Here is a 9,715-nt window from a genome sequence, read left to right as displayed (position 1 = left end):
TACTTTACTGTGAATTCATTTCTATAAAACAGTTTAAAACGATTGCAATATAAAGAAAATTTGTTTAAAAATATGATGTCAACTCTGTGTATTTAACAAGGATACAACATAATTCTTAAATGTATATGAAAATACAATTAACTGATGTATATAAAAATACAATTACTTTTGTGGGAGTTTCTCTAACCAACAACCATCACTTAAGAACTGCAATGATGATACATCGATCTACCTCAAGCTGCCAGCGCATCCTATTCCCGGCCAAAGGTATAAGACATGAACTACCTAATGGATCCACTAGTCTACTATGAAAAAGGTTCATCTAAAGAGTATGACCCTCTTCTACCCATGGTGGCTACATGGTTAATAGGGGCTGTGAGTTTTCTGAACTCTCCCCCATATCGGTGCTCAATACTACTCCCAAAATATACTAGCTCTTATGTTTCAAAACATACTAATTCTGTGCTTTCAGATTAATGCTCAAAATACTTAGCTCAAAGGATGTCTTGGAAATATCAATTTCCCTGCTTGCTTTAATTATAAGTTATTTCTCTTAAACTGAAAAACTAGCTCGAAGGCTCTTTGGAAATCTCAGTTTCCGTTCTTATCTAAATGTGAAATTTTTTTTAATCTCTTTGGAAATACTTAGTCCCCATATACTTTTTCGAAGAACTGGCTTCAATCTTGACTCTTTACTCAACTTGAACTTTTAGTCTTAAAACAAAGTAAAAATATTGGTGAAAGACTTTTGAAAATTTTATAAACTTTACTTTGACTTGCCTTTAACTTCTAGACTTGACTCTTAACTTTCCTTAAATGGAAGTATGGATTCAAGGCTCAGATCTCATTTTTATGGATGATTTCATGATTTTTCAACTTGGAGAGTTCATGCAGAATTATTAGCATGAACTACTCAACTCAAGAACTCAAAGGTACCTCTCATCTCAAGACTGTTCGACACATAAGGTTCATGCGAAATTATGAGCATGAACAATTCACCTCAAGGAATACATAACTATGTGAAACTCATGTATATGACTCTTGTCATTCTCTTGTTTACTAATCAATAATGGATCTCAAAGAATTCACAATTGAACTTGAATGCTTTCTTGAACTCTAATCATAACTCTCTCTTGAATGTGAATTATGAATTCAAGAGTTATCATTCATGATATGAATGATCTAGGCGATATTGTAGAATCATTAATACATTCGTCTAACTCTCATGCTCACTTGCTTGAGTCTTGAAACAAGTTACTAGAAGTTGTAGAAGACTCCTCCAAAGGACTCTCTCAAAAGGTTCGGAAGAACTCAAAAAACATAATCTTAAATTTACCTTATATTTGAATTATTATTTCAAGGATATGATTATGTTATGAATCATTTCTAAATGTTTAGAAGTAATTTAAAGTGTTTAGAATCAAAAGGAGTGAAGATACACTTTAAATGAGCTCAAACGGAGCGACCGGGAGCAAACTGGAAGAGGTAGGTGACCCTGGGGCTATAGGTGGTGCAGGGAGACAACACCTAGAGTACAGAGAAGGTTTGGTTTTCTCTGGAAGGCGCGTCGCACCAGGCTCCAACCCAGAAAATCTACCGAAAGTCCTTGCTTGTTTCTCATCCTAACTCGCCTAAAATCAAACTATTTCTTCCCTAATCACTTGGGTTTAATTACTTAATTTAATTAAAATTTAATATACTTAATACAAATCTCAAATTACTCAATTCCATTTCAAGAATTCATCAAAAACCCAACACAACAAGATTTAGAATGAACCTCAAGAATACCTATCAAGAACTCGTAAAAAAACTCTAATCTTTAAAATTTAAGAATAAAATTTCGCTGAAAGATAACATGATTGGTGTGTGGGTAAGCTACACCAACACTATGGAATCTTACATACCTCTTATGGATTAAACCCATGGCGAAAATCCACAACTAAACTTAAGAACGTCGATGAACGCCTTCATCCTTTGATCTTTTCTCCTCTTTTCTTTTCTTTTCTTTTATTGCCTCTTCTTGAACTCTCAACTAACACCCTAGGTGTAGAGTAGGATTTTAAAACTGGGACTACATAGATGACTGACCCTAGTCTAACTCGGTATTATGTAACTCTGAATAGATTAAATGACTAACGTATTATGACTGAATTTCTGTGATGTACTACATAGCTCAAAATTGATATGTAAACTGGGAATACATATTAATATATTGATAATGATACATTCAAGAATAAAACATGTTATCTGAAATATCTAACCTAGCATATGTAATTGAAGAACTAAACAAATACATAACTAAGGTTTTGGATTTAATGCAAGAAACGAAGTAATAACATGATAATCTGCTGAAGTTCTAGAAACCTTAGGTCTGGTTTGGTAATAGGGAATCAAGAATATAACTAAAATCTAGGGACCTAATGGGTGAAAGGAACCCACTAGTGAAATATTACATACTTGGTGATGAATTCCATGGAGAAATTTTTTCATTTTGGGGTTTGAACTGATGGAATCTTGTTGCGATCTTGAACTGGGGTTTTGTTGCCTCTTTCTTCTCACTATGTCCAAATTATATTTCTAGGCTAAAACTAACCAATATCACGTAGTTTAGGGGTTCCAACAAAATAGAAAAAGACCAAGTATCCCTGACTTAAACTGCTAAAGGGGCAGACCGCAACCACTTTCACGAACTATGAAAGGGACTACGCACCGTGAAGTAGGTCATGGTATTTGGTACGAGTTTATGAGATCTAGGGGTTCGGTCAACAGGCCCTACGTGTGAACGTGTTAAATACCACAGACCATTAAGGTCCCCGTGGTCCTCACTTGGTCTTATGGTTTGGTAGGGGTTCATGGACCCTCCCACGGGCCATGTGAAGGACCATAGGTGAAGTCCCTTGTGGTCCTCAGAAGTGAGGGGTCGATGGACTAGAAAGGGGGGGGGGGAAGGGGCGCTACTGCCTAACTTATCACTGACCATCCTACGATCATGTGAAAAACCACGGACTTTGAAGATCCTCGTGGTCTTTACTTGGGTGTGGGGTCTAAGGGGCTGGATAAGGAGGCTACTGCCTCGACGCCCTCACAATACGTTGTCAAGACCATGGCCCATAAAAGGTCTCGTAGTTTTGGGTTTGAGCCTGGGGATAATAACTCCCCACCACAGGCAGGTCAATGTACACGTGGTTTTGCCAGAAATAATAGAGACAACCATATATATACATTATCTTTGCTGAAAAAATGGAAATTATTATTTAAATATTTTTTTGCTCCCTCTTCACCTTCCCCCCCCCCCACACACACTCACACACCGCCCCGATCTACACCCTGTCTTCCTAACAAATCGATGCAATAAACAAAAGAAAAGAAAAGCAAATTCAAAATAAAAAAAAAACAAAGCAAGAACCGATCTTTATAGAAAACACTATCAATTTAGATGGGAATATAAAGAGAAATAAAAATGATAAATTCATATACAATTTATCTTAAAACCTCTTAGAGTAATTGTTAGGTAAGAAATGACAGTTGAGGATGAATCCTACCAAATTACTAAAATTATTCTTAAAAACACACCCTCAAAATTCAAGAATCCCACCAAATTGGGGAGGAAATATCATGCATAGAGTATTGTATTTGTATAATATTCTTTTTTTCACAATTTTAGAATTGGTCATCTACCATTCACAACATCTTTATTTTGCTTGTATGTAATTTATACGATTTCTCAGTTAGTGAATTGTATCCCAAAACAATCACTCCTAAGTAATAACCGAAAAAAATGCATTAACTAAATCTTTGTATTCTTTGCACGTATTGTAAAGGAAAAAAATACTATGGTATACATATGTTGATTCATCTTTAATGCTCCATCCATTTTGAATTTTTTGATTATTTTATTTTATTTTATCTTTTCACGTACTATATTTAAAATGATAAGATTAAAGTACATTTAATATATTTAAATATCTTAAGTTTAGTACCACAAAATTAGGAATAATTACATTAATATAATTTAAGATATCATAATCTCAAAATTTCTCACCCATTTATTAAAAACTACAAAATTTTCCTCTTGGATACATTCCTCCATTATGAATCTGTTCATAGTTATGTATCCGACAATAAAAATTATATCCAACGCAACAACATAGTAGAAACCAATGTATACAATAGTAGTGGAATGTATTTGACACAACAGAATCAATAGAGATCAATGTTCCGACAATTGAAGTTTGTATCTAACAAAACAGAGTAGAGATCAATGTATTCGATAATAGATGAATATATCTGACGTAACTGAATCTTAAATAATATATCATTTGTAATGTATCGGACAATCGAGAAACGTATCTGAGAGAAATGAAGATTTTAAAATTATTGTAATTAAGAAGACCTCCTGAATAGGATGCAATTAGCATCGTATGAGATTTCTCTATTTTATACAAATTTTAAAGAACAATTTATGTTATCCTGACATGTTGAGCACGTGCACCATGTGCTTAAGTTCACCTCCTACTGATGCAGCTCTATATCGACACATTTTGGATATGTTGCAATACTTGTTATTCACGCGTTTGATATTGCATTTCAATAAAGATTATCTTAGTTTATTCAATCTCCTAGTTTGGAGCATTGAAAAGCAGTAAAAAGATTTCTTCGATATCTCAAGTCATCAACAAATCATACTTGCAAATTTTTCGTCATTCCAATAGGAATTTGTATATGTATATTAATGTTGATTGGGCGGGTTATATACATTTTTTTCAGGCCAAATCCTATTTGTTGGTCCTCTAAGAAACAATAATCAGTTGCTCAATCTTCCACTAATACATAATACAAATCGATAACTAACACACTCCTTGAGATTACTTGGGTCCACAACCCGTCGAATGAACTATGATACCAAGTCTCACAAACTCCACGTACTTTTTTGGTAAAACATTAGTGTTTCATATCTCAACAAAAATTCATTCTTTCACACTAAGATGAAACACATTTTAGTAGACTTTTATTACCTCCACAACAGTGTGCAATCAGAGTGATCGTCAAATATTTTCTCTCGATGGATCAAGTTGAATACACTCTCATTAAGTCTCTGCCCAAGCCTGCCTTTCTTCGCTATCTATCCAAGGTGTTGTTTCACCACACTAACTTAAAGGGTTGTGTTGAGATATTCTTGTAGTTGTCATGAGAGCACGTGAAATCAATATTTTACTATTTACCCTTTGAAAAAATTAGTAACAATATTTTCTCTTTTCTCTCTTTCAAGAAAGGTCGACCTGCAACTACTTTCGCTACCAATTTCTTCAAAAAATAACTCTCGTCCCTTTTAAGAAAATCTTCTTATCATTGTACTATTAATTTTGTAGATATAGAGGTAGAACTACTCCCGTCATTTATTTGTTAGAAGAAAAGGAAGATCATTATTCACAATTCTTTGCTTGAAAAAATGGAAATCATCATCTACGTCAATTTTGCCGGAAAAGATGGAGACCACCATCTACATCATGTTTACTGGAAAAATGGAAATCATTATTTAAAGGAATAATTACCTGAATATACAACTTAAGTTTCCATATTCTTCATATTTCCCTTCTTTTTTAAAAAATTACTAAAATCCCTATTTTTTAATAATTTTAATCTATCAGATACATAAATAAATTAGAATCCTAATTAATACAAACCAATTAAATCTTACCCCTAATTATACTCTTTATTTTCCCCAAATAAAATACCCATACACGACTCCCATAATTAATACTAACCAATTAAATAATATCCCTTATTTTACTCTTTATTTTCCCAAAATAAAGAAACCTTTTACACCACTCCCACTAATCAATTACTCAACTGTTCATCTTCTTAATTTTGAAAATAAAAATATTTTTCGTCCGTCCGCCTTCCTCTAAGTTGTCCGCCATTTTCTCCGTCTGTCCGCCTTCCTCTAAGCTGTCCGCCATTTTCTCCGTCCGTCCGCCTTTGATTCCGTCCGTCCGCCTTCCTCTAAGCTCTCCGTCCGTACGCCGTCGTCTAATCTGTCCGCCTCCGTCCGTACGCCTTCGTCTAATCAGTCCGCCATCTCTGTCCGCCATTTTTTTCTAACAATGGATAACCAAAGTTCGAAGAATCATAAAACACAAAAAGAGGCACATGCAAAGACACCCAAGAAGAGGGGTAGAAAGCTTGCAATGGCCATATCCAGACCTCCACTGCCACCGGTACGTATTTCGATTTTATTTTTTTTTTTAATTTTTTTCACATGCAATGAATTTTTGTATTATCAGAAAAAATATTTTTAGATATTTATCTGATTCAGAAAATACTATTTTTTTTGTACATGTTGTTTATTAAGTATGACTAATGTATAAATAAGTTGAATTTCAAAAAAAAATTATGTAAATCAAAACCCAGTTGCCCATCATCTTGGTAGTCACCTCCTTTTGGGGTTTTTGCTTAATAGATCTTTAATAAGAATATAATTTTAATTTCCTGTAACAATTATATTTTTTTGTACATGTTGTTTATTAAGTATTACTAATGTATAAATAAGTTGAAATTCAAAAAAAAAATTATGTAAATCAAAACCCAGTTGCCCATCCTCTTGGTTGTCACCTCCTTTTGGGGTTTATGCTTAATAACTTTGCATTTTTTGTATCATTTACTATCAAGTAGACAGAATTATAATTGTAGTTACAATTATGTATCAAGTACGAATTTGCTTTTTTTTTTGTATCAAATATAACTTTGCATTTTTTTGTATCATGTTAGTATCAATTAGACAAACTTATAATTGTAGCTTAACTTATTTATCAAGTATGACTTTGCATTTTTTGTATCATGTTAGTATCAAGTAGACAGACTTATAATTGTAGTTACACTTATGTATCAAATACGAATTTGCATTTTTTGTATCATGTTAGTATCAAGTAGACAGACTTATAACTATAGTTACACTTATGTATCAAGTACAACTTTGCATTTTTTGTATCATGTTAGGCTATAAAGCGTCTGTTAAGTATCATTTTGACTTACGATACGTTGTTAGAATTATGTATCAAGTTTATTTTTGCATTTTATGTATCATATTAAGCTTGTATGTTATATTAAATATCAATATCACTTTTTTCAATTGCATAATATGAATTATGTGGCTAAACAAATTCCCAAACACTCTCTTAAGTTTGGTTGTACTTACAATTCAAACATATTAAGAGACTTAGAGTAATCAATGGGGGTTGAGGGTATAGAATTATTTAGGAATAGTATATTTGGTTCATATTTGAATATTCCTAAATGTAATTATCAAGGTCAGATCACAAAGTGTTTACTTCTTTTAGAGGTGGAGCAAGATAATCTAGCCGAGGAGCTTCACATTAGACATGCTAAAGGAAATATCTTAACCTTTACTATGAAAGAATTTGCAATTATTACTGGATTGAAATGTAGTGGAAATATTAAGAATTTTACATATCCAGATTCAAAAAGAAGTAGGCTAGTTCAGAGGTATTTTCCGGGGCCTAATTACAGTGTAAATAAACAACATCTGGTAGATCGATTTATGTTGGGTGGTTGGGATGATATTGATGATCAACTTCAGATGGCTATCATGTTTTTCATCCACTCTTTTGTATTATCTCAACTTGGTACTGCAGCAATTCCAATTGAAGATTTTTTAATTGTTGAAGATGACACTTATCGGAAGTATCCGTGGGGTTAACATGCTTTCAGAAGTTTAATGAATTCACTTAGACAAGAGTTCAAATCTGAGAAAAAAATGCATCGATTAAATGGTATGCCGTATGCACTTAATGTATGGATATATGAATATGCTTCTGTGTTGGATAATGAGATTGCGGTTAAAGAACAAAATGTTATTCCAAGAATTTGCAATTGGAAAGTTGTGGCTGAAAAGCCCAAATTTGAGATGTTTATGGAAAGCGTTTTCACTGAGGTAATTAATATATAAATGTTTAGTATTTTTTTGGTACTTATCGATACATTTTTTGTTCGTTCTAACAATGATTCAATATTTTGTTATTTTTCAGCATAACTGTACAAATATTCAGCCAACTGGAGAGGAATGTACAGCACTGCAATTACCTCAACCCAGTCATGTAACTCATGATGAACCTGGTACATCAAATGTTAATATTGATGTTGGGAAGCCACAAGAGGTTCCTGGATTTGAAGACTTTTCATTTGAACCACCGGATCATTGTTGAGGAGATCAACACGAGTCTCTAGCACAGGATCTACCCCACCACCGAAGAGAAGAAAGGTTGTACATCCACATAAAACAAAGGTTTCCAAATCAACAACAGCAGAAAAGCAACCAACTCAGAATGTTTACACTCCAGATTTACCAACTTCTCAAGCTGACAATGTATCTAATGTTCCCGTAAATTCAGATTTTCGAAAAGTAATTTTCGAAAATTCACAATTAGAGGGACTGAAGCAATACTTGAAGGGTTATGATAGTATTACAATCATATATTTTTTTGTGATTATCATATATGTTTTATAATTATTGTTATTTATTATGAATTCTTTATAAATTGTGTAATTTGCATATAGGTTGACCAACAAGTTGGTTTTCTTGTGGAGTTGATAAAAAAAAATCATCATGAGTTGATGAAAGTTGTTGGCGAGAAAGACAACAAAACTGAAAAGGTATTATTTTTTTTTGTTTCATTTTCATTGGCACTTATCGATTTTATTTTTTGGAATAGAAACATAATGTTGATCAAGATATTGGTGGATCTGCTGTTGATGCTGATGAACAGGTTAATGATATCAATATTGAAAAAGTTTGTATATGACACTTAAAAGCATCATGTTATTATTTTATATGTGATTGCAAATGTTATTTGTATTCATCTTTTTCTTTTCTGCCTTTTAATTTAATAGAATTATGTATTATGTTTTGGTATTGCACAGACAGATAAAGTGGACCAACAATCTGTTTCACCTAATCACATGGATTGTTCAAAGGAACAACATATGGAGGATGCCGTAGAGGTTATACACTCACCACAGCGTAGTCATGTTTTGATTGAAAAAGTTGCTCTTAATAATGAAAATGTAAGTACAAATATTATGAATCAGTATACATTAATTTTTTTGTTTGTGTCAGAATTTAGTCTAACAAAATATTTATTAGGATTATACAACTGGTGAAGCCTCTCACTCAGACACAAAGATTTTAAATGCGGATGAACATGATGTTGATACACTTCAGCACAACATAGAAAAGCACACTACAAGTCTGTTTTATGTTGATACATCTACAGAAGTGGAAAACAATGTCCAACCACTATGTTTGATGAGTCATGTGGAACAAAATGAAAGTGCTTTTTGGTTATCTGATAGCCAACTACCCACCCAACTACCCGTAAAGAAATCTTCACTTCCTCCTCATACTGAGACTCCAGCACCACGACACAGGATACCTTCAAGAATTTTACGGTCTCCATATTTGACAGATTTTGGATCCAATGATAAAGGCAAGGCAAAAATAGATGATGATGTTCTCCCACTCTATCCATTTGAAGGTTGTGGTATTCTTGAACAATTGCCATTAGGTATGATGGACGAGTTCTCGCAATGGATTGAAAAAGGTCTCTTAAAATCACATGCGAACAAGTAAGTTATTATAATATGTCTTGCTAATTTTGTGTTGTATAATATTATTTTAATTTGTTTCTAAAAATTATTT

This window comes from Solanum pennellii, chromosome 5, assembly GCF_001406875.1.
Source record: "Solanum pennellii chromosome 5, SPENNV200".
Taxonomy (NCBI): domain Eukaryota; kingdom Viridiplantae; phylum Streptophyta; class Magnoliopsida; order Solanales; family Solanaceae; genus Solanum; species Solanum pennellii.
This window is presented reverse-complemented; position numbering follows the sequence as displayed.